The sequence below is a fragment of the Podarcis tiliguerta genome, assembly GCF_965153285.1.
Source record: "Podarcis tiliguerta genome assembly, chromosome: 7".
Classification (NCBI taxonomy): Eukaryota; Metazoa; Chordata; class Lepidosauria; order Squamata; family Lacertidae; genus Podarcis; species Podarcis tiliguerta.
In genome coordinates, this window is record NC_139540.1 from 70,142,127 (window position 1) to 70,168,291 (window position 26,165).

The 26,165-nt window shown below is 42.5% G+C and overlaps 1 protein-coding gene across 7 annotated transcripts in view; it reads left to right on the plus strand.

Moving 5' to 3' along the window:
• Positions 1–26,165, plus strand: part of CDH10 (cadherin 10) — a 376,032-nt gene that overhangs the window by 229,474 nt on the left and 120,393 nt on the right. For 3 of the 7 annotated variants that reach the window (XM_083449429.1, XM_083449434.1, XM_083449436.1), the window contains exon 1: positions 11,886–12,117. The exons of 1 other annotated variant lie outside the window; for it this stretch is intronic. The gene's annotated coding sequence lies outside the window, so the exon portion shown is untranslated. Of the gene's footprint in view, positions 1–8,736; positions 9,099–11,131; positions 11,153–11,218; positions 11,319–11,885; positions 12,118–26,165 lie in introns of those variants that run through there. 3 more of the 7 variants (XM_083449431.1, XM_083449433.1, XM_083449430.1) reach the window with 3 other exon arrangements.

A 26,165-nucleotide genomic window follows, 5' to 3' on the forward strand; every position in this document is an offset into this window, starting at 1 on the left:
TCTGTGCCTGCAGTAGAGCAGCATTTCTGGAGTTTATAAGAGTTTGCAGTCCCTGTCCTCAAAGGAGGAGCTCTTTCGACATGGCATGAGTCAAGAACAGGGCCAGGACACACTTCTCAGTTTCTTTTTTCATTTCCTGCACAATAAAGAACACTCTGTGGCACTCAGTTCTCTCCTTCCACTTCTGGTATATTTTGCCTCAGTTTTCACCTTCAACCAAAAAAGGGGAGAGGAAGGTGGGGAAATGGGTGGGCTAAGTTTCATGAATATTTTTCCTCAGTTTCCAGTGCCCTTTGTTGATATTTCCTCCATTTTCATTTTTTTTTTTAAAGGAAGAAAACGAGTCTTCTGTTCCTTTGCAAGGTGCCAGACTTGTGTACAGAATTCCCTGCACCTGAAGGAAATTATCAGTGTTGTGCTCCACCTGGATTCATAGCATCAACTTTCTACCTGAACTGCTTGAATTTTCTCCAACAAGCAATACAGGATCGGCTAAAAACCACATGCCTCTCGGGTTATGGGAATTAAACACCTTTGAGCTGACACCTTTGTCTGTCCAAACCAACCCTAATGCTGCCATAATAGGCTAAAAAAATACAGTGGTATGCTTCAGGTTACATACGCTTCAGGTTACAGACTCTGCTAACCCAGAAATAGCACCTCGGGTTAAAAACTTTGCTTCAGGATGAGAACAGAAATCACATAGCGGTGGCACGGCAGCAGCAGGAGGCCCCATTAGCTAAATTGGTGCTTCAGGTTAAGAACAGTTTCAGGTTAAGAACGGACCTCCAGAATGAATTAAGTACATAACCAGAGGTACCACTGTACACCTCCAGAGAGTCCAATGTCTCATGGATGCCATGTTTGTCATAGGACCTTGAGTGACCTGAGTTCACCCACTTGTGAGTTGGTCAGCTTCTTAATCTCTCATTCATGTGACTGCTCAAAACCCACTAAGAAGAAAGACAGCTATAGTTGGTATTTTTTGAGTAGACTTCTGTGCAACCCATTGTCCCCACCCCGTGGGCCTTTGTCTTGAGTTTGTGGATTTCTCCAAGCAACTAGGGAGAAGGTTTTGGCCATGACATCGAGATATGCAGTGACATGGGGGGGGGGGGTTTCCTACTCAAGAACAGGGGCTGCAAAATATTTTAAGCTCGAGGACACAGATGGGGTATCTATGGGAGGAAAGGGGAAATCTATCCACGAAAGGTCTGGAGAGCAGCAATGCAGGAATGGGCCTTTACTGTGGTGGCTCCCTGATTGCAGAATGCTCTCCCCCAGGGAGGCTCGTCTGGCACCTTCATTACATATCTTTCAGCACCAGGCGAAAATGTTTCTCTTCAACCAGGCCTTGGACTGACTAACATTCTATGACCTTTAAAATGTGTCTATGGGGGGGCACTAGGTGGCGCTTTGGAAGATGGCCGACAATAACATCTCTCTGACCCATACGAGGTATTAAAGGGCTGCTATGGGAAGTTGGCAGCCTTCCTGGCCCCCCCAAGGGTATGGGGGGGACTGCCCTGCCAGCGGTGTTCATAATGCACCCCCTGATCCGAGAGACGGGGGTGTGGAACACTTGGCAAAAGCCCTCGATGGAATCAGATCTTCCCGACGCCGATTCCAATCAGCGCGTGCTGGTTGCTTCAGCTTGGAATTATAATTGGAACTAATTGGAAATAACGGATCGGAAAGAAGGCTGAAGCACATATATCAAGTGAAGCTCGACGATAAAGACTGCTGATTAATGCATCTCTGTGATCGGGAGTGACGGATGGATAAGTAAATCTTTTGATGAACTACCACCATGAGAATGTAAGGCTGGAACGAGGGGGGGGGGTGGAGGAAAAAACTCTCTCTATTTCCTTTGCATGATATGACTATAATAATCCTCCACCCTAGAAAGAAATAAGATCGTCGCGTTTTAAAAACCATAAACAGAACTTTAAAACTGTGTGGGGGAAATGATTACAATACGAGAAGATCGAATGGCGAGAAGGAGGAAAATTCCTATGACGCAGTTAAAAAAATATGGCGTCTCGCCAAGACAGGCTGGCAGGAGAACAGAAGGAACAGGGGGAGGAGAATTCAGGACTACTTGAAAGAGAAGGAAGGTTGGAATGCAAGTTTGACCTGACAGAGCCCCCTGATATGTCTGATTTATTGGGCTAGCCTGAGGAAAAATAATGGACCGACCGAAGATTAACTTTGTTTATGGAAGTATTTAACAGAGGTCGTTCCTGAATAATATGAGCTTGGAAGAGCACAAAACCCACACAGAGACGCCAAATCTTCAATCTGTTTGTGAAAATCATCAGAGATCGCAAAGAAAGGAATAAATGATAACAACAAGAAGAGAAAGAAAGTAATAAAGAACTATCCGAATCGAACTGGATGGAACTGTTTAATAAAAGCAGCAAATAAGTGATGTCTGGAGTCATCTAGAATTTTGGACTCGTGCGGAGCTTGATGTATGGGTACCCCCCAAAATTTTAAAATTTGGCTGTATAATCTGGAACTAATGTGATTTGAACAATGTGATGTGATTGGCCTGTTAATAAAAATTATTTCAAAAAAATAAAAAAATAAAATGTGTCTATGGGAGAGTGGTAATTGGTTTCTTTCGCTTTCGCTTTTGTTTTATTATGTATTTTGTGTTTTCATTTTTTTGTTGTGTATATTTTTTATTGAATTTTCTGTTTTACTATTCAAAATATTCATTTAACCAACCTTAAGATATCAATGACTTCCCTTCTTCTCTTTCCATGGTTCATTTTACATAACAAAAAACCCTATACCATTCAGTATTCCATTACTGCATCCATCAAAACTTAATAACACTGTTGAATTTATCTTAATGTGGCCAGCGTTTTCAGCTGTACACAATTATTTCCCATATATTCAATAAACATTTTTCAATCTTCTCTAAATGCATTCCCTAATTTCTTCTAAATTCTCTAAACAAATTCTCTAAATTCTTCTCATTTTCGTATTCTATATGTTAAGTCTGCCAGCTGTGCATATTCTGTCAACTGAAGTTGCCATTCTTAAGTTGCCATTTGGTTGGGACTTCGCTGGTTTTCCATTTGGGAGCTAACAAAACACGGGCCGCAGTAATGGATTACATAAATAACCTTTTTTGACACTTGGGAATTTCAGTCTGAATTGTCCCCAACAGAAAGACTCTGGTTGGGGGGGGGAGTACTTTCCAATCCCCCCCCCCACAACTCATTATGGATCATTTCCCAATACTATTTTACCCTTTTAGAAGTCCACCACATATGATTGTGTTTTCATTTTTATGTTGTGAACCTCTCTGGAATGTTTGGATGGAGGGCACAATGCAAATGAAATAAATGAATGGGCCTCCAGATGTTGTTGGACTCCCGCTTCCAACAGACCCTGCCAACATGGCCAAATGTCGGGAGTGATGGGAGTTGTAGTCCAAAAATATCTATAGGGGCAAAGTTTCTAAGATGCTGCTCTGCACAGGTGCCAGTCCATATGTGTGACTGTACAGATGGCCAGTCAAAGAAAGTGTGTTCTCCATAATAGAGAGCACGTGTTGCGGTGGGGGCCAAAAAGGCCACCCCACTGTTGTTGGGCAAATTGGCCACATGCTGTGATTGGGCAAGGAGTGTTGATGGGGAGAATGTTATGTTGTTAAAGTGTGGGAGGGGTCAGAGGTCTTAAATACAAGGCTCACAGCCTGGGACCTTCTCTTGGGCTGCGTGCACCGGATCACCCACCCTCCCTCCCTGAAAAGGGAGGGGTCGTTGTCCTCTGACCTTGCTATGCCTGTCATGGGGTCGCCTGCCTTGGAGCAGGGGCCTGGTAGGAATTTTGTCCATTTGGCTGATTGGCTGTTGCCATTTGGTTTTTGCCTACAGCGTAGCAAATCGTCACAACTTGTAAGGTTGGCGGTTAGGCATTGGTTAAAATTGTTGGTGGAGGGGTAAGTGCCTACCCCTCCAATGGTGGTGCTGAAGGGGAATTTCGTTAAAGGAATCCAGGGGTTTGCCATCCCTTTCATCCTAGTCCCTGGAATTGGACTTGGGCCGTGCAAGCCCCAGGGGGCATGAGGGTGAGAGATGAGGGACTGATGGACTGATGCCCAGCTTCATTTCTCCCCAGTATGGTTCTTGGCTTCCGCTGGAATCTGGAAGTCAGTTCTGTCCCTGGGGCAAGGACAGATAGTTGTAACCAATGCCTAAGCAACCACTCACGTGTGTGTATTTAAATAAAGTTGTGGCCAAATTCATGCCAAAAACCTTAAACAAAAATTGATGTGTGAAATGTGATTTGTTGGAGTGGCCTGGGGGACCTCGACACGCAACTACTTTCGTATAAGTAACTGGTCTCTTTTCCCCATCCCTTTTCTTAATTATATAGTATAGTAGCTGCACCCGTCCTAATTTTACACGCTACATTTTTTAAAAAATGAAAAATGTTTGTGATGTTGTTTTGATGACAAACGCTTCGCTGCACAAGTTCTGCTTCTTCCTCGTGTGAGCGATGGGACTGGAGCTAGTTAGCTGTCGTTTTCTATCGTTTAAGCCATCACATTTTGGCAAGTGCAAAGTTTAGACAATGTATCTGGAAAAACACAGATTAACCTTATCAAAGGAGGAGGGCTTCCTCATTTGTTCATTTCCGTGCAATTGCATATGCACATATATGCTTATTTCAGCATAATGGGATGGCAGTGTTACTACCTGTCATCTCTTCAGGAAGAGATGCATTCGCAACACTACTGAAGCAATGCGCTAAAATTTACAGCCGTGCCAACTAAAATACACTTTTGATTAAATCTTCCCTCTGAAAAATGCTACGCTGACACTTGGAATGGGGGTAATTTATTTACGTTAGGAAAGGATCGAGTAAACAGGTTGAGCAAACTGGCTTTGCTATTTTCAAATGCCACCGTCATTGCTGGAGTTAAGGAAAGGCTGTAAAAACTTGGGAGAACAACACTGTGTCCCTGATATTCAAAATGCTCCATCAAGCGATGGCGTTTTTATACAACGAAAGTCATTTACAGTAGTCCTGTAATGAAATGGGACATAGTGTTAAAATAAATAACCCACCCACAGCACACTCACCTACCAACAAATGAAACTGATGGGGCCAAACTGAGGGGGAAACTAGGTGATTTTCAGCAGAAAATAAGGTGATGGGATACTAAATTATTTCACTCACCGCTGCCATTTCTCTTTAACTTTTCTCTTCCCCTTACAGAGTTCCAGAAGGGGGGATTTCATACCCTCCAACTTTTCTCCGATGAAAATACGGATGCCCTATTCAATAATAATAATAATAATAAGAATAATAATAATAATAGTAATAATAATAATACCCCGCCCATCTGACTGGGTTGTCCCAGCCATTCTGGGCGGCTTCCAACATATATAAAAAACGTACTAAAATATTAAACGTTAATAAGTTTCCCTATACAGGACTAACTTCAGATGTCTTCTAAAGGTTGTATAGTTACTTATCACCGTGGCTCGGAATTCACATGACTTCATACCCTCCAATATTTATCATAGTAAAATAGGAACATCCTCTTCCCCCTCCCTACCATGTTCATCTTTAAAATGTCCTCATCTGCATTTTAAAAAATCCGAAAACTCATTTCTTGTACCATATGAATAAAAACACATAAATGGGAACTATCAAGCTTTTCAGCCTTGAAAAGGATTAAAATAGTACTGTTACCAGTTTGTGGGTGCCAGACCGTTCTTATCACTGGATTCAACAAGTGTTAAATGTTAATCAAGCCAGGCTAGCTGCCTGTTGAGATGATCATGTGGGTGATGGGTCATTAAGAGATCAAAGGAATGGGGGATAGGAGCCAGATGTCAAATGTGTGCGGCTCCTCCTCCAACTCTTAGAAAAAGCCTGAATGTTCAGAGCAGATTTTGTAGGGGTAGGACCTAGAAGCAAAACAGCGAGCTGAAGAGAGGGAGAAGCAAGATATTTTGGGGGTGTGAACCCCTCTATTGCAGGTCTAAACCACTGAGCCTCTTGGGCTTGCCAGTCAGAAGGTTGGCAGTTCGAATCTGCACGACGGGGTGAGCGTCCCAACTGCCAACCCAGCAGTTCAAAAGCACACCAGTGCAAGTAGATAAACAGGTACTGCTGTGGCAGGAAGGTAAATGGCATTTCTGTGCGCTCTGGCACTCGTCACGGTGTTCCGTTGTGCCAGAAGTGGTTTAGTCCTGCTGGCCACATGACCAGGAAAGCTGGTTGTGAACAAACACCGGCTCCCTTGGCCTGAAAGCGAGATGAGCGCCACAACCCCATTGTCGGACTTAACCGTCCAGAGGTCCGTCGATTTTTACCTTACCTTTATGTGTTAACAAACCTTATATCCTAAAGACACCACAGTCTCAACTGTGCCTCATTTACAAAAGGAGACACAAGCCCTCAGTAAGTGCCTGGAATCTCATGCCGCTTGGAGATTGGTGTGTCTTTGATCCGAGATTGGGGTGGCATGCAACAGTAGTTAACATCTCAATGTGCCCAAATCACAACAATATTTGGCTCCAACTTGTCATTTAAATTTATGGACCTTGAAAAAATTCCACACTGCTGGGACAGCACACTCTTTGATGACTGCCAGTGGGTGAGCCTGGAGACTTGGGGAACTACTTTGAAGACAAAATGCCAGATATTTAGTTTATATATGTGTTCTTTCTCACTCAGTGTGCTTTTGAGCTTGAGGTGAACATCAAACCATTGATTCAGACCCCTCCCCCCTCCTCTGGAAACATAATGGATATTCCTGATCGTGATCCTTTATCAAACAGAAACACCCATTTTATGTTCATTTGACATAAAATGAGAATATTTTAAAATGTCAGTTTCCACACACAAAAAAACTCATCACTGCAAGGATATTACTGCCCCTCTTAGCCATTTCTCATTTTAAACCAAGGCTGAGAAGGCCTGATCAAAGTTTAGCTAATTTTTCAATGCCAAGGTTCATCCATGGACAAATGTTGAATGATTTTAGGGAAAACAGTGTCTTTGAATATATGCAGAGTGTTTTTCTTTCACCACTGCCTTCAGGGATCAGTTAGGATGCAGGAAAGCTTCCAGGTGGGTTTTGGACCTTAGTTACAACATTATATTAATATTAATTAAATTAATCATTAAGTGGGGAAATATTGTATTACATTTAATAATATAGCTCCTGGAGAGGCATTTTGGCATATTTTAAGAATCCACCCAGACAAAAATTTTAGCCCTGAAGAAGAGGACGTGTCCTGGAAAAAGAGGATACATGGCAACCCTAGGACTGGGCTAATGTTTTCTATCTTTTCAGAGCGCTGTACTTGCCTTGGCAACAGTGTTTCCTCCCCTTCAAATAAGGAGCGTCTCCCCATCGTTCTGTCCGGACACCCCATCGTTCTGTCCGGACACTGAGGTCCAGCTCCGAGGGCCTTCTTGTGGTTCCCTCCCTGTGAGAAGTGAGGTTACAGGGAATCAGGCAGAGGGCCTTCTTGGTAGTGGCGCCCGCCCTGTGGAACGCCCTCCCATCAGATGTCAAAGAGATAAACAACAACCTGACATTTAGAATTCATCTGAAGGCAGCCCTGTTCAGGGAAGTTTTTAATGTGTGACATTTTAATATATTTTTAATCTTTGTTGGAAGCTGCCCAGAGTGGCTGGGGAAAGCCAGATGGGTGGGGTACAAATAAATTATTATTATTATTATTATTATTATTATTATTATTATTATTATTATTATTATCATCATCATCTATAACTTGTCACCTTCAGGCTACTTTGTTATGATCCCACCTAGTGGAAGTGCAGGTATTAACAGCAGAGACATGTTGCATGTTTTATTGTGTTTTTAATATTCAATGGGAGCCACCCAGAGTGGCTGGGGAAATCCAGACAGATGGGTGGGGTATTAATATTAATAATATTAATAATATTAATAATATTAATAATATTAATAATATTAATAATATTAATAATAATAATATGATGATGATGATGATGATTAGGGAATAGGACTGGCTTTTTTGTAATGTTGACACATAATCCAATATGAGTGGCTTCATGGTTTTATGACATCACAAGGAACAGACTGGCTGGGATCACAATGAGAAGAAACGAGGAGGTGGTGTGTAGAATCGGTAAAAGGAAAAGAATTGCAAGGAAGGACACTGTTAAAATGTGGGGTGGGGCTTTTTTTCAGACAGTTACCTTGGGACTAAAGACATCTGCCACATTTTCGTAAAATCACCCCTCAAAAAAAACAAACACACACACCAAAAGGGGTCGTTTTCACAGCATGTCAAAATGCCCACGAAAAGCTTTGAGGTGAGGGATGATTCATGCATGGCACCTTGAGTTCACTGGAGGAAAGGAGGAGGAGTATGTTTAAAAAAATAAATAAATAAATATGCAGTGAAGCCCTAATTTGCCCCCCTTATCAGACATACTAGTAAAATGTTGATAGCTAACATTTAGCATTTGCTCCATGCTACCTACTGACATTCACCGGCATGTCTGAAAGGGAGGGGGGAATTAGGGCTGTGACAATTTTTCAAGATATCCTGGGGCATCAACATTCATATATGAGTCTTAGCATTCACCATATCCAGGGCATTCACTGTTACATATACGTCACAAACAGATATATCACAAATTATGGCAGAAATGTTCATTGTCATGACTGTAGCTCATCCAGTTTCTTTGCCTGCACTGGCAACTGAAGGGTCAGGCAGTATCTCCCGGTGGACCAGAATTGCCCTAGCAGCTCTCAGTCCTTGATCCTTTTTCTGTTGCAGGTGTGCCATATTTCCTAAATTCAGCGCTCGCTAACTCCCAGTCCTGAGCTGCAGTAGCTGTTGCTTGAAGAGGCTGCTTTGACCTCATGCAACGGAGAGAAAGTGTGCAGGTCTGGTGCCTTTATGAAACAGAAGCAGAATAGGCTTTGCTGGGAACGCCTGTAGTTTCTGCAGGACTTCACATGGCTGACTCTGTCTGTGGAGAATTTACAAAAAACCGAGGACTGTTTCATTCCGAGCTTCGGGTAAATGGAGGGAAACGATTTGAGGAGGTGGACTGCTCAGGTATGTCTGTGTGACTGATGCAACTTGGAGTTAAAGGAAACAGAGAGAGTATGGCAAGTGGCTGTGTGTCCTTGAGGAAAAGTGGTTGCAATTTTTGCCTTGCTTTTTTTAAGGAAAGACCAAGATTTTGAGGTGTCTGCTGTAGGGTGTGGAGCCAGCACGACGTAATAAGTAGGAACTGTGTTTTGATGTGATGTATTCCCCCCCCCCCAGTTCCCTCAGATATTTTTCCTCCTTCAGTTGAACTATTTGAAGTACACCAATTCTCGACACTTCAGTTGTAGCATTTATGTGTTTGTAGCTTGCTTCTCCTGGTGAATAGCTTTACAGGCAAGCTTTGCTTATCAGTTACAAGCAAATTTCCCTGCCTTTCCTCAGTGAAGCTTAGGGAAGAGTATGTGACTTTTTCAACATTATAGTCACACAAATGTCACCCTGTCTCCTGTGTGCTGGTTGGGCTGTGAGATAGTAGCTTGTCTAAGACCATCCCATTGTGTTGTGTGGTTGAATTTGAACTCAAGTCCACCTACTCCAAATCCTAAAGTACAATCTACAACTCAAAAGTAAATATCACTATGTTAAATTCTAATTACTTCTGAATAAGTTGGGGGGGGGGGATTTCAGCCTCAAGCTCTTTGCTATACACACAGCGAGTTTCCCAGACTTGGATCCTTTACAGTGTTTACTTCCAGACAGAAGTTTCCATAAAATTCCATGGCATCTACTCCCAAGCAAGTGTGTGGATTTCAGCCTTACCTGACTATTTTGTTGCTTCTTCCTTGCCATCTATTTGTCAGGCATCAACTATGGCTAGCATCTTCTGACAAATACATCATTGTGCTTGTGGTGTTTCCGCAGTCCTTCAAACAGGTATAACTTTGACAAGGGTGATGTCTCTACCTCACCTCAGAACAGCGCAAACCAGTGCCGCCTCACCTTATAGCTATGACTTTTATAAAATTGCAATGACAGAATGCATTCTTACTTTTCAGGCACTTCAGCCTGGGAGGACAAGCAATGCATATTGTGGCACAGGCCAGCTGTCCTCTGGTCAGCAATTAGAAGGCCACTTTGAGAATTGGATGGAGATGTTCAAAACCAAGATAGCAAACCGACCTCCAAATGCAGCTTTTTGAGATAGTCCTATTGCGACAGTTGTGATTCTTGCATATCCTATTATTGCCTTTGCTATGACTCCCAGTTCCTGATGGGTACTGATCTAGGGACTTCCAGCTGCTAATCACTATTCTATAGGTTACTTGTGCCCCATGTGACAAGTAATCTCGGATCTGTTCTCTTTTGACTTACAGGATAAAGGGCAGAATTGATCCTTGTTCATTCATTCAGAGGGCCTCTAGGGATATACATTTGTTTGTTTGTTTATTATTCTGGCAAGTCTACTCTCTTTGTTGAGGCTTATTATTTAATAGGCATTGTTTCCTTTTTTTGTGGGCCATATAGATATTACTGTGAGCTCTCACGGGCAGGATCTGAAATATAACACATACACCAACAAATTAAATTATTAAATATGTCTGTAGCCAATTTAAATTATGTGGTGGTGTGGAGCAAAATACAGCAGTACTTCACAGCCTACCATATTGTTTGGAAAATTCCCTCCATCGTAAGTGGACACTTGAACCAATTCTCATATTTTAAAGAGGGGTTTTAAAAAATATATATATAAAAAAAATTCCTCATGGCACAGAGTGGATGGAGCAACACTGACATCCTTTGGCTTAGGCTTAGGGGAGTGTTTGCAGCATCTGCCCCCAAAGTGCCGTGGAGTCTCTGCAATTCTTTCTCTCTCTCTCTCCCACTGCTGAAGGTTTGGGTTCAGTGGGATCCAAGAAGGGATTGTGCTGAGTCCAATTTGTTGCATTAGGGAGCATCAACTGTTACAGATTTAATCTGCGCAAAGGATTACATCCGCAGAATGGAAAGCTACAGGGCGGCGATCCCAGTAAATGTTACCAACACAATGTGATGCCAGAGATCAGCTGGAACAAAAAACGCCGGACCCCAAAGAGGTCGGAATAACTCAAGTTTGTTTGGTGTGTAGGGTTTTTTTTTTTTGGAGGGGCAGAGGCTGCCAGAAAGGCGTCCAGTACAACTCGTTTCTTGCAATAACAGGGGGAGAAGCAAACTCATCGTAACATAGCTGAGGATGAGCAGCAGATAAACCCCGTCTCTCCCGGACCAGGCAGTTGAAGAGTGTGTGTGAATTGGAAACACCAATTTCTTCGATATCATCTCTGAGAGGGCTGTAATTTAATTTGAGAGGTGGTGTGTGTGTGGGGGGGGTGTCTGTTGGATTTGACATGACAAGTGCCGCAGTCTCTCTTTCTCTCGGTGAGGAGGGAGGAAAATTAGATATCTAACGAGGAAGTGTGGGGTGAGGGGGGTTTAAAAACAAACCAGCAAGAAAAGCCCAGGAGTGGCGGTGCTGTGATTGTGTATTATTACAGCAAGCGGAATAGATGAACTGATTACCTTGGACTTGAAGCAGAAGAGTGCCATTCTGTCAGGAGCAGGAGGAGGGGAGTCTTCCATAGAAAGCCCTCCTTTCTTTCTTCCCCTCCCACCACATTCACTTGCAAATCACTGAGAGCCTGGAAAAGCCTTCTCTTGCTTCCAGTCTGTGTAACCTTCCCATGGAAAGTGCTTCGCTTCTATCAGCAGAACCTCTCTCTCTCTCTCTCTCTCTCTCTTCCTGTGTGGTGGCTTTTTTTTCCTTTCTTTTTTTTTTAATCAGGCGCTCTGAATGAAAGCCAGTCAGAGAGAGGAGAGGGAGACAGCGAGAGCGAATGCTCCCCCCCCCCCTCGCCCCTCCTTTCCCTGCTGTCCAGAGTTAAGTGATGCTCGGAGAATAAGCCTGAATTAAATTCAAGTAGGATCAGTCTTGCGGGGGGAAGAGAGAAATAGGAGAAAACCACTAAAACAAAGAGGAAGGAAGCTACTGCAATTATCCCACGGCTTTGCATAGGTTGTTGGACGCTACTTCATTCGCGGCAAAAAGGTAGGAACGCTCTCGTTTCTGGCTTTCATAATGCGTGTGTGTGAGAGAGTTTGTTAACAGCAGTGTGGTTTATTGTGACAACAGCAGAGATCTGAAAGATGTAACTTTCTCCAGGATTGTATGATGGTCGTAAGAGAGAAGTTGTGTGTGTGTGTGTGTGTGTGTGTGTGTGTGTATGCATGCAGCCCAGGTAGAATTGCACATATACCGTATATATATTTCTGTGCAATTCTAGCTGGGCTGCGTTTCTACCTCCTCAAGAATGACAGAGCTATGCAGTTTGCAAAGCCGGTTCATTAACTGCCAAGCTAGAGTCAGAGTAACATATAATTCCTTACAACACACAGCCCACCGGCATTTTGCTGTTGTGAAGGAATTGTTAGGAGGGTAACCAGGTGGGAGATAAATTCTGTGTGCACTTGAAAAGCTTAATCTCTCACAAGGGTAACTATCATGGTCAGAGCTTCAGTTGCAAACACACAAGCCAGGTCTTGCAGCATCCTTGCACGAAGGATAATGGCTTTCTTTTTCCATCAAGAACACTATCATAGTTTTCCTCCTCCTTCTGAATAATAACTCACTGTGAAGTGTGACACACACACACACACACACACACACACACACACACAGTGCGAATCCTGCTTCAGGCTACTCCTTGTAGACAGTGGGGATGGATTGATGCACATGGGCTAAACTTATGCGCCTGTCTTGATGGCTTGTAGGATACGCAGAGAATGCTAAGCGTGTGTACCCATCCCGCTTTGTGTACTTGAGAAAGAGTAAAGCAGTGTGTGTGTGTGTGTGTGAGAGAGAGAGAGAGAGAGATAGCACGTTATGTGGGAATACAGGCAGCAGTTGTGCGAGTCTTTACTGTCGCTGCTGCAATAAAATCCATATTTGATGTGGTGTTAAATTAATGCAGCATGCTGCAAGTCCCCATCCGTGCTCCTGACAAGTCACCGTTGGTGGCATTGTCAGCTGCTCTTACGGCTGCGCTGCAAAAATTAGCAGCAAGCGAACGTGCGACACGGTGCCAGATGTAGCCACCTAAACCTAACAGGGCTTTTAGCATAAAGGATGCCACCGACCGCACGTGCGGTCTGTGACAAACGGCAGCCAGTGGAACCTGACCTATCATCTTTGTTTGCTTGCACACAAATGGAGCCATTTCCTCTTGTCCTCGTCTTTCACTCTGGTAAAGAGAGAGAGAGAGAGAGAGAGAGAGAGAGAGAGAGAGAGAGAGAGAGAAGCATCTGTGTTGTTCAAAACTGCATATCCATTACTTCCAAGATGCTTGGAGGGGCATTATTTTGATTCTCTCTGTGTGCTATACTGAGAGAGGCGGGAGGGAGGAAGGAGAGAGCATTTACTTCATTTGTGTGTGTGTGTGTGTGTGTGTGTGTGTGTGTGTGTGGCAGCTGGCTTCATATGCATATCTGGCCAAATTTTGGCTTGGGGTTCACTACCAAATTTCCAAATGATCTCCTTTCAGAAATGTTTTGTTCTTGAGAGCTGCTGCTCAGCACTCTTGCATATCACCCTGCATGCTAATATGCTTTCATCCGAAATACCTTCCTCTGCTGTGATTGTTTTTTTTTTTTTTTTTTTTTAAATGTTTCAAAGGGAAATTGCATGAGAGCAAAAGAAAAGGTGGATGTAAAGCTGGCTGAAAGGGAAGAATGAGTGAGAGAAGTTCTCTACTCTGAGGAGAAGAGACTCCTCTAGATTCATGCCATCAGTGTGGTTGGGTGAGGAGAGAGATGCTGTGTTTTGGAACATAATCAAATTACCTGGTTCTAGCTCTGCAAACTCCTCAATTTCAAGCCTGCCCTGGTGAAGGAATCTGATTTACTGTGCAATGTGTTTCAGTGAGGGTGGGTGACCGTTCCATAATGCAATGCCTCTCTTTTAAGATTTTAGTTGGTTCTGAGTATCAATATGGCATTTAAATAGATGGATTTAATTTTATTAGAGGCTCAATGTCACAACAAATGACGTCACTTACACTGTTTTCATTTTATGTTTGTCATACCATATGATTGATTTTGGGGGAGTAACTATGGGGGAGAATACTGCTCTTGCTGCTTGCTTTGCACTCATTTTATATTGGCATTTCTGTCTCCAATTTAGGTTGGCAACTTTGGGTGGAACAGATTAGTCTTAAAGGCATAACCTTTCCCTTGTAGCTATCATGATATGCAGAATGTTATGTGTGGGCATACTTAAGCAATGTTTGACAGTGTATTGATTTTTATTCGGAGTCGCAGTCATTTGTTACTTCAAAAATATGTAGGAATCTTCCCAGTACAGGAATGCATAGCTTCAAAAGGGTTAGAGTGCCAAAAACAAAAGTGCAATTTCTAAAAATTGATACACTACACATAGTGCCATGGTCCCTAGATGAGCATCATTTCTCTTGTATTATATCGTCCAAAGTAATTTGTTGTTAAAGTTAAAAGCAATCCAGGGAGCTCTGCAATGAATGTGGCTGTTAAACAAAGACTATATTGTTTCATCTTTCTCATTAAAGGACTCAGTGCTGAAGACAGAGAGGGTTAATTTGAAAATGGTAGGCATTTCTGGTACTCAGAAAGTCATTTCTAGATCTCAACGTGATATCTTAGGGAAATAGGTGCTTGCATATTCTGTTTCTCTCCCTCTGCAATACTTGCTCAGATGACTTATTGTCTAAATATTTTTGATTAAAAATGTTTTGTTTTTGTGTTCTTGTTTTTTTTTTTTAAAAAAATCATCCCATATAATGCCACTAGGCTGCAGCAGTAGCTCACAAGGGTCAGTAAAGGGTTGGACGACTGCTTGAGCAAGTGTTAACAAAGTGACATGCCTTGTATCATTGTATTAAGTACTGTCCATTTGCCAATTGATTCATTGTCAGTGGTTGAAATATTCGGCCCACTCTCCTCATTGGACTCCTCCACAAGTTCTGGCTTCTATGTAACACCAATGTTGGCCCAGATGACCTGGAGAAAGCAACAGAGGGAAGAGACAGAGACACCCAGAAGTGATAACAACTTCTGCATTATACATCTCAGTTGTAAAATTTCCACTGTAGATGCACCAGAGAATTTCTTATTTAATAGGCGACAGGGAGACTGGTTCACATCTTAGTTAATGCTGCAGAGAGACCAGATTTTGAACAAGAAACCATCAGGTGAAGGACTCTTTATGGCTGATCTGAAAACTTTACAGGTGCCCCAAAAGAAATGACATGTAGGATTTAATCCATTGTGGATCTCTACACACTGGAGAACAAAGAATTCCCACAAGGCGCATGGTAGCATTGAAGCAGGAAGCATAAGTGAGTCCTTCCAGTTTCCATGCTTTGGGGACAACATCTCAAAGGGGAGTCACACATCTGCTGCAAGCTCTCTTTGCTTCACAGGCCTCCTCATGGGAGAGATCCACGATTTGCCCCTTTGCACATCTTCCTCTTCTTGCTTTCTCACTTCCACATAATGTTCAAAGCAATCCATCAGGATACTCTATACAATGAGGTGCAGTTGATACAACTGAAAAGGCAAAACAACTAATAAATAGAATCATAGAATTGTAGGGTTGGAAGAGACCATGAGTACCATCCAGCCTCACCCCCTGTGATGAAGGAATCGTTTGCCCAATGTGGCACTTGAATACACAACCCTGAGATTAAGAGTTTCATGCTCTGCTGTCACCCCATTTGCCCTGTATTCTCTGATCAGTCACCTAGGTTAGATGTCAGAGGTTAACTTTGGACAGTACTGAAGCTAAAGATGCTAAGAGTTCCATCTTGCAGGGCCTTCTTGGTCATGACTCCTTGAATGTGGAATTCTCTTCATTGGAGTCATATAGACTCCCTCCTCTGATAACATTTGACCAGTTGAAGACCTGTTTATTCTACTTGGCCATTAGGGCTCTTCATCTGCTGTTGTGTGACTATGCAATCTCCTGTTGTTGGCTGTTTAGGGAAGCTTTTAATGTCTAGCAGATTACTGTATTTTAATATTTTAATTTATTTTATTTTAGTATTTTAATATTTTGTTGGAAGCCACCCAGCGTGACTGGGGAAACCCAGCCAGATGGGCGAGGTATAAATAATAAATTATTATAATATTATTATTATCGGCTTTCTCTATGTTATTATTATTTTATGGTGCTTTTGGTTGGTCGTCTATTCTGTATTCTGACTCTGTGGCACCCTGGGAAGTTCAATTGAAAAAGATGGTCTAAAAATATGAGTGATATATAGTGTTAGTCAGAGAAGACCAACTGAAATCAACAGACTTAAGTTATTGATTATTTCCTTGGATATCACCCATGATAAGGGAAAAATAAATACCATTCACATGCAACATGTACATGGGCTTCCCCCAAAACACATTTGAAAACTCTTCCTATCACTCTATCATATTCATTTGTACCTAGGCTTTCATTTCAGAATTAGAAATGTGATTGAATACTTTCAGGAAGAGATACAAGATACACACACATGCTCCCAAGTGTATAAGATATACTTTGCCACTTTGAAAGTACACAATTTGTGGACTCCAAGGGTCTTCTTTGTGGTCTGCACAAATTCTGCCTCCCATTTGAAAGGCATTCCTTAGAACTTGAACATACGATAGTAAAGAAATTGCAGGGTTACTTGATGGTGAACTTGTTTCCCACCACAAGTTTAAGCATCTCAAAAATATAGCTCATTCTTCAACGAATGAATTCACTAAACAGGCCAATGATGGACAGAAGAAGTCTTAAGACTGAGACCTCTCAACCCATAAATTGTGTTGGTTTTACATGATCTTATAGGTTTCCCGGCTCCCTAACTCAATTACTGACTGTTTATAGCAGATGTGGTTGGGGAAATTGGAACTGGTGTGGTGTTATCAAATAAGTTACAAGACCAGGTGTATGACTGATATGTTTTGGAAGCAGATGTGTTTTTCTCCTATCTTATCTAGTATAACCCCTAAACTTTTTATCCCAGTACTTTCTCAGTGCAGTAGACTATTTCTTCCCAAGTATGAAATCTTTTTTTCTTTTTCTTTTTTGAATATGGAGATGCTTGTTGTTCTACAAACTGAGGCCCTCATTCCAGACTAACTCACTCAGGTGGTATCTAATTATTGCCTCAAAATAATGAAAGATACAGGGCACACAGTGAAACCCAAATGAAGCATGTTTAAGTTCCACTGATGTCATTGGTAAATAGTTCAATTTAGGCTTACATTTTCCATTAAGTCCAAAGAGACTTTAAATGCTAACCTTTGACTACAACATGCCTATAGCAATCAGATCTGCTTTTCTAAGAAGTCTCAATTCTGGGTTGACTGGTCCAAGGTATCAGAGCTGACCTCCCCGCTAAAGTAACTTGGATTATTTTGATGTTGCTGTGAAACTGGTTTGAAAAACCAACCACCAATAGCTTTTTTTTGCACTATACTCTCAACCTTTTATTTAATAAAGGGGATTGTTTTGGGTGAGAACCCATTCATTTTCCCTCAGAGACTATTGAGCATCTAAAAAAATCAAGGCCATAGGTGTATTCTGTTTGCTGTTAAATTTGGCCCTGAATTAGGCTGATTTCTTGCTTCTTATCCTTTAGCACATTTGCTAATCTATGGAAGTCCATCCTGTTTTTCACTGTGTGCCTGCCCTAAATACAATTAAGGGGAATCGATTAATTGCAAACAGTATTACCTGCAAGTAAGTGTGTTTGGAGTACAGCCATTTTTGTTGAGAAATCTTTTAAATCAAGACCTATTGAACCATTCAATACGTTTACACTGCCTCACATACTTCTAATCAGTTTCAGATATGTTTAGTTGCCAAAGTTCTGAACCTAGATCTTCCTAGAAACTATAGGATTAGGAAAATGCAAGGAAATGGAGGTGGAGTTTTTGGAGGAAGCTATGGCAATTCAGTTGTTTTTAGACGGTCTATCTACAATTTGTGCTTCTATACTCCTTATTCCACTTGAAATACTGGTTTTAACCAGGTTCAGACTCTTTTGTTGTCATGATTGTCAATTGAGGTACCTGGAACCTAGAACTTTGTAAGCAAGCTTATTTATCTGCAACAAAGAATGACCAAACAGAACCCAATGACAGCTGAACCATTCTGATTTTGTAATGCAGGTGTTCCCATCCCTTATGCCACTCAAACCCCCATAGACTTTTTGTCAAAATGGCAATAGACACATATATAATATAACACATATAATTATAGTAAGAACTCTCATGCAGGAGTTAATACCGTCCTGTTCAGACAGTACCCCTTCAGAGGAACGGAACACACTTCAATTGTATCCCAGTTTTCTTTCTGTTTTTCTGTTTCCTTTTTTAAAAGGCCCACAATCCCTTATACTGGCATAGCAGGGGCTGGGGTCTGTCCTAGTCTTCTTCTACATGCGAATAACTTTCTGTTTGTTTTGTTTTGTAATGCATGGGAGCATTTGAAATGCAGAGCCCCCCCCCCCCCGCATTGCAAATAGGTATTATTCACACGGGACTGTATCAGATGATTATTCTGACTGTATGAATTGGCCAGGCTAAGGCTTAACTCTTACGAGAGTGGCATGGTTGGCAATCCCATTGCCCCCCCGCAGAGATACAGTGTTGCATAAACCATGCAGGAGGGAAGGGGATAATAAGAGATGAACCACTCCAACCTCACCTGTCCATTCTACCTCTGATGTTTCTGCAGCCCTGTCCGCAAAAGTATGTCCTTAGTCTGTGCTTTCTACATTATCTTGTTGCTAAACAGGCATGAGATGGAACCATGTCAATCCCCCATACCAAGAATCGGGTCTGAGTCAGCTGTTAAGTTGCATTCCAAGTGCTTGCATATTCTGTTTCTTTAATTTAAAATCTGCATCCATTTCTGGTATCTTGCTAGAAGCAGCTCTCTCCCCCCACCCTCTTTTTTTTTTTTTAAAATGCCTCCCAGGACTGTATGTGGAATAGATTCTTGTGCACTCAGTTGATAAGGAAGAATTGTGTGCTGCAGGTGGCACGAGTGCGGGAAGTATCTTTTGAGATATTGCTTCGCTTGCTCTAGCAGAGTGGATAAGATTGGAGAAGCAGCTTCTGAACTAAAGGCTGCTAGTTGGCAGTGTGTAATATTTTCTCAGCACCAGTAGCTTGAGTCAAGGGAATATAAAACATGGAGTGAGGTGGGGGAATTGCCTCTACATATATGCATTCCTCCACCTACCCAGCAACATGCTACTGTCTTTCTGAACTTTCTTTGTTGCCAACATAAACTTTATACTTTCCTTTTTTGTGTGCAGTGCACATAAATCAAAATATGAAAAGAAAATGGTTGCTGCAAAGCAGCCCGTGGAAAAAAAAAATAGAAATCCTATCAGGAAATGAAATGGCCAAAAATCATCCAGGTTTTGCTAGTGCTCAAAAGATAAAGGACTTTTTTTGTTTTGTTTTGAAGAACAAAGAAGTCATTGCACCGTTTTGGATTCTATGCATTTTTATATCACTATATATGCATTATTATTATTTTTTGCTATTAAGATTTTATCACCAGTCACGTTGTGTGCCACAGGCTGACTGTATTACATTTATCCTATCTTGATGCTTTGTGTCACCCTATAAACAATATAGAATACCTCTCTACAGTGTGGCTAGACTGCATGATTTTAAATTGATGTAGCCTTATAATATTTGCAGATCTTTTAAGTCATAAATGGTTGGTGACAATGCAGTCCTCACTCTTGGGGGCAAAGCATTCAAAATATGTTGAATAACACGACACTTGTTTCAGTTTGCATATGCATAACACTTTTGTCCTGATTTCATCCAAAGCATTAACATTGCATATGAGAGTCTCTGTTAATTAAATGGACATTTGAATAGTTATGACCCAATCCTAATTATAAACATGAATACATCCTATCATCTGCTTTGCAAATTGGGTTATAGGGTGTTCATATTATTTCACTGTGTTTACTGCAAAAATACTCCACCGGGGACCATTTATGACTAACTTCCCATTACATATTACATGCTATCATTTGTCATCAGCACCTACCACTCTGGGGCATATCTAGCCAAAGTTAAGCACATTTAACTCCCATTTATATGCAGACAAGGGCTGGATCTAGGCTGGATCCAGACACATCAAAAAAGCATTTCAGTTAAACACGTTGTAAACTTTGTATGAGAAATCGGGTTGGCAAAAGCGGAAATCCACAGCGCCATCTGGTGTCATTGTTTTAGAATGCCTAAAACAACGCATATAAAGCTCTTTTTCTTTGCCAATGTAGCTGAGTCCTAGGAGCATAATGTCATCAAACATATCACATAGTTCATCCAGTTGGCATGGGATAGAGGCAGTGCTTTTCTTCAGGGGTACTCAGGGTACTCAATACCAGCACCATTTGCTGTTTTTGTTAAAAAGCATGGCACTTACTGTAACAACTTCATGGTGAGTACCGGCACCTAGATAGAGGCACAGATAGAGGAGGCTCTGAAAACCCACGTCATACGTCAACTAAAACTAGGAACCGGTTTACAAAATACAAATTTGTTTGATGCTCTTAGGGAATGATTTTGTGGGTCAGTCTTGCAAGAGGTTACCCTATGGCGGCGGGGGGCGGGGAGAAAAAACACACGTGTTCACCAGGGTTTCTTTCTGTGTTCGTTTTTGCACAACTGTAAGAGTTTTCCCACGATGGGTGTGTCACAGTGGAAGGTGCTAATTCCCGGCAAAGTCAAACAAATGCATTGTACAGAAAGAAAGCTCGTTCTATTTCATGTGCCCAGTGCCACATTTTACAGAGGCCATTAACTGAATCCTTCCCCTCCTCTCTCAGCTCTTTGTCACATGTGCACTGTGCCTATCACACACTACCCCTCTGTGAAGGTGTGTATCAAACTCTGGCTGGGCACAGTGGTGAGACTATACAGATCAGCAGAGATGCTCTGCAACGTCAATCTTTTGTGTTTTTGACTTACGATTGCTGATATGTCCGTTTGGTACCTTTTCGGGTGGGTGGCTTTTCGGATGAGCCCTGGTCCTCCCTGCCAAACTGGCCTATCACAGGCTAGATCGTCTTCCTGACACCAAATGGGCCAATTGCAGCAGGAGTAAGGGGACGTTCTCCTAGGCTTCCCCCTGGCCATGACCACGATGCTAAGGTCCAGCGCTGAGGGCCTTCTGGTGGTTCCCTCATTGCAAGAAGCAAAGCTACAGGGAACCAGGCAGAGGGCCTTCTCGGTAGTGGCGCCCGCCCTGTGGAACGCCCTCCCATCAAATGTCAAAGAGATAAACAACTACCTGACATTCAGAAGGCATCTTAAGGCAGCCCAGTTCAGGGAAGTTTTTAATGTGTGACATCGTAGTTTATTTTTGGTCTTTGTGGAAGCGGCCCAGAGTGGCTGGGGAAACCCAGCCAGATGGGCAGGGTACAAATAATATATTATTATTATTATTATTATTATTATTATTATTATTATTATTATTAATGCCCAGATGGTGGGACCTTTTGGCTTTTTCTCTCGCTGTGCCAGTTCTTGCACCCACCCTCCTTCAGATTAGGGTTTTCATGGATGCTTGGACCTTGCTATGGAGAATGTCAGTCGCCTAACCTTCTCATGGTCGGGCAGGAATTTTTCCCTCTTGGTTAATTGGCACCACCATTTGGGTTTTCACCTACCTCATAGCAATCGTCACAACTTTGTAAGGTGGATAGGCATTGGGTAAGCCTAGTTTTGGTTGGAGGGGTGGCTGTACCCTGTGCCTGCTCCTCCATGGCTAAGGGTATCATGTTAAAAGGTTCCAGGAGGAGTGGCTTCTGTCCGATGCCCAGGTGGAAGCTGGGGCCATACTATTCCTCCAATGGGAACCTCTCAGGGGATGCCCCAATTTGATGTAGGTCATAGGGTGTGCCCACCACTGGCTTCATCCCTAGAAACCCTACCAGTGGGCGGGCAAGAGTGATATGTGCAGTTGCTTACCACAATGCCTATGGCCAAACCTCACATCTGTAACCAATAAAGTTGTGGCCTTATTTGATCCCAAAACCAGTATCTTGTGTGGTGTCTTGGGGAACGGGGTGATCATGCAAACACATTTGAGTCATTACTTGACACTGCCTTTATCAACAAATGGGAAGTGTCCTTTTGGCCATTGATGTTTAGAACTTATCTGCTGTTCTCCTGAAGGGGTCCCATTTCTCCCCCTCATTTTTTATGGTTTCCATACATTGCTCATTCCCGCTCCCACACACAATCCAGTTCGTCTTTGCATTATAAACAGGTCATGTTATGAATTCTCCTTTAATGGGACTAAGTGAAACTTTGGTGGCAACCATACTTGATTTGTGCGCTGAAATTGCCTTGGTGGATAATAGGTTGTTCACGCCTCTCTCGGATATCAAACCTACATGTTCACATTGCTGGCATTTTACCTTTGATAACCTGGTTCCCTCCAGATGTTTGGTGCTCTTCCTATTAGCTCCAGCCAGCATGGCCATACAGGCTGTGACTATTGGGAGTTATAATCCAAAACACTTGGAGGGCACCGGGTTGGTGAAGGCTGCAAGCTATGCAGGCTCTTCCTCTTGCTTAGCTATCCTAATGCTAGCTTGCATGCAGTCATTTTATGCATGAACTGGATCACAGCATGCATTTGTGGAATGGCCCGCAAACTGGATTCCAGAAGGGTGGATGAAGTTTAATTAGAATGCTTAATTCACTGAGAGAAGCAACATAAAATGCACACTGCAACTTGCTATTGTTAACTGCATTATTTTTAGATGGTGTGCTCTTATGAAAGGAATGGAAGTGAAAATATCAGATGAAAAATTACTACATTTTTCCCTCTAGTCTTATAATTCTGCAGTATGCCAGGTTATTAAATTTATCAGCGATATACCTTGATTTCGGAGGATTTTATTTTTTTCTGAGCCAAGGCAAGCAAAGTGAACTTTCGGGAGCTGGGACTGTATATCTATATCTGCCAATCTGCTTGCATGTATAAAAGAGCATTTTGCTTCAGTGGATGTGCAATGGGCTCAAATGGCACTTTTGCAAACCAAGATTTTCTTAGGAGTCATAATAGCCCACCTATCTTCTTATAACCTTACAATTCGTTTTGATTCATGTGTTTGATTGGCTCTGTAATTCTCTTTCCATAGCACAGGATAGAGCCAATGTTCCTTGCTCCACAACAATACATAACATATTGTGTGTGTACTTAATTTCCTTCTGCAAAATATTTTCAAATATGTAAAAACATGTAACATGCCATTTTGAAAGGTTAAAAAAGAATCACATTTCTTCTTAACAGATGCAGAGAAAAAGGAAGGGAGAAAAAGACAGAGTAAAACATCTGTTGTCTCTCAACATTTTTTCTCCAGGTGTAGTAGTAATAATAAGTTCCATCTGTCTGCAAACTGTTGCCAGTTGGACCTCTTCATGCACTAGTTTCCAAGTGAACTGCTTGCTTGTCCAAGGTGGGAAGGGACTCATCCTCTTTGTCGCCAGAGTAAGAGTAATACAGTCATACCTTGGTTCTTGAACACCTTGGTACTCACACGTTTTGGCTCCTGAATGTGGCAAACCTGGAAGTAACTGTTTCAGTTTGAGGACATTGTTCAGAAGCCAAACATCCGATGCAGCTTCCACTTGACTGCAGCCAATCGGAAGCCGCGCCTTGGTTTTCGAACATTTTCCGGAGTTGAATGCACACCCGGAATGGATTAAGTTCAAGAACCAAGGTATCACTGTACCAAGTTGTATAAGCATGTGAACTGGCCCATCAGATAAAAGATCTCAGGTTGTCATTAGTTATTGTCAGTCCTTTGGTGAATTTCAACGTCCAGTACCCTGTGCCCACCACCCTGTACGTCACTGCTGACCAAAAGACCACTCAAGATGACATTGTATGGTTCAATTTAGGCCACAACCTTATTGATCACAACCGTAAGAGGCTTGGCAAAGGCATTGGGTAACAACTGGCCAGTGTGGTGTAGTGGTTAAGAGCGGTGGACTCGTAATCTGGTGAATCGGGTTCACGTCTCCGCTCCTCCACATGCAGCTGCTGGGTGACCTTGGGCTAGTCACACTTCTTTGAAGTCTCTCAGCCCCACTCACCTCACAGAGTGTTTGTTGTAGGGGAGGAAGGGAAAAGGAGAATGTTAGCCACTTTGAGACTCCCTAGGGTAGTGATAAAGCGGGATATCAAATCCAAGTCAAGCCCAATTGGTGGATGATTGACCCAGGGGTCAGACAAATGTTGAGGAGGCCCTACGACATGCATAAAATAGGTGCCACCTCATAAGAACAACCAACTCAAGAAGTGCTATGGCTCTAGCCTGGGTGTCTGGACAGAAACATCTCCTCCATGATCCCTTTAATGGGAAACCCCTATTCCCTTGGAGGGGCAGGCAGAGACTTATATCCTCCCCTCCAACAACTTGTTTTCACCCAATGTCTTCCCTCCCAGAGCTGTAACAATTGCTATGAGAAAGGCAAAAAACCCCCAAAACAAAACCCCAGGTCGGCCAACTGCTCCCTGGCCCTAAATATGGTGGCCAATTAACTCCACAGCAGTGTGTAGTTACAAGAACAGCAACATGGAGGGTAGGTGAGAAATTCAGGAATGACTGCAGTGCCCTGTGAGAGGCAGGCCTACTTTTATCCCTACAGGAGCGGACCTGAATGAAGTCTTTGGTGGACCCTGTCAGGTCTACCCCACCCCCCAATTAGGGTTGCCATATTTTGAAGAGCAAACAAGAGGACACATTTGCCAACTTCTCCTTTTAACTATGGATTGTTATGACAGCTCTCATTTTACATCCCCATGAAAAAGAGGACGTGTCCTGGGAAAAGAGGACATATGGCAACCTTACGAATGAGCCCACCTCTGAGCCCAAGATGGGCCATTTTTTCAGGAAGGCCAATTCAAATGACCCAGCCCAGAGGCCGGAAGCGGGGCTAGTCAGACATTTCAGGAAGCGGGGTTATTCAGACATTTCTTGGGTTTTTATATCACACTAAGCCAGACCATGGCATTTTGTGAATGCGCAAGCATACAGAAGACATCATGCTCAGTTTGATCCTTCCTGCTTGTTGTCTACTGTGCCACACTAAGACATGATGTGGCTTAGTATTTTGTCCAGACATCAGCTTGTGGCTTACCTTTAGACAGACTAACCATGTGCTGTTACCCAAGTTCGTCCTATAATTTACAACTGGTGGGGTGTCCAGGAAACTATGAGCTTCAGTTAGGATAACATGCTGATCCATGCCTTTGATCTCAGCAAAAAGGCTGTGTTTTCCTCTCCTGGAGACCACAATTTCATGTATTTGCATAGTTCAGCTTTTGATGATGTGTGAAACAGGTCTATTAAATCTTCTTCTCTCATAGTCCAGGCAATACATTCTGTTCCCACCTCCTACCTGATTGCAAGTTTTCCCCATTCCATTCCCTTGAGTTATTATGGGACTGGCTTTTTAAAGCTTTTTACCCTACAGACTTTTCTTTTGTTGTTGGGGGTGGATGGGCAATTGTGTTTATTTTGGGGTTATCCTGAATCTGCCAGTACTTCTCTCTTGTGTATCAGTTGTTATATAGTGCTCCAGTTGGAGAACAGCCTTTGCCAAAGGTGTCACAGGCTTTGAAGACACTCGAACTCAGGACGCAAGGGAGAAATGTGCTAGGAGGAAGGCACGCTTGGCAAATGCACACTGTGATCAGCTCCTGCCCAGAAACCAATGTCCCCGCTGTGGAAGGATGTGTGGATCCAGAATTGACCTCCACAGTCACTTACAGACTCATTGTTAAACCCGTGTTTATGGAAGACAATCTTACTTGGCGACGAGTGATCGCCAAAGAAGAAGATAGAAGTACAACTCTGAGAAAACCTGAATCAATATTAGCGTGCAGACTTTAAAACTTTTTTTTTATTATTCAGTTAGTAAAGTATTTATATACTGGCATATCTTCAAATCATCAGGGCAGTGTACAACATCACAAAAACGTTTAAAAGCAATACAAAGCGATGGTTAAACTAACTCGTTACCTGAGGGGAG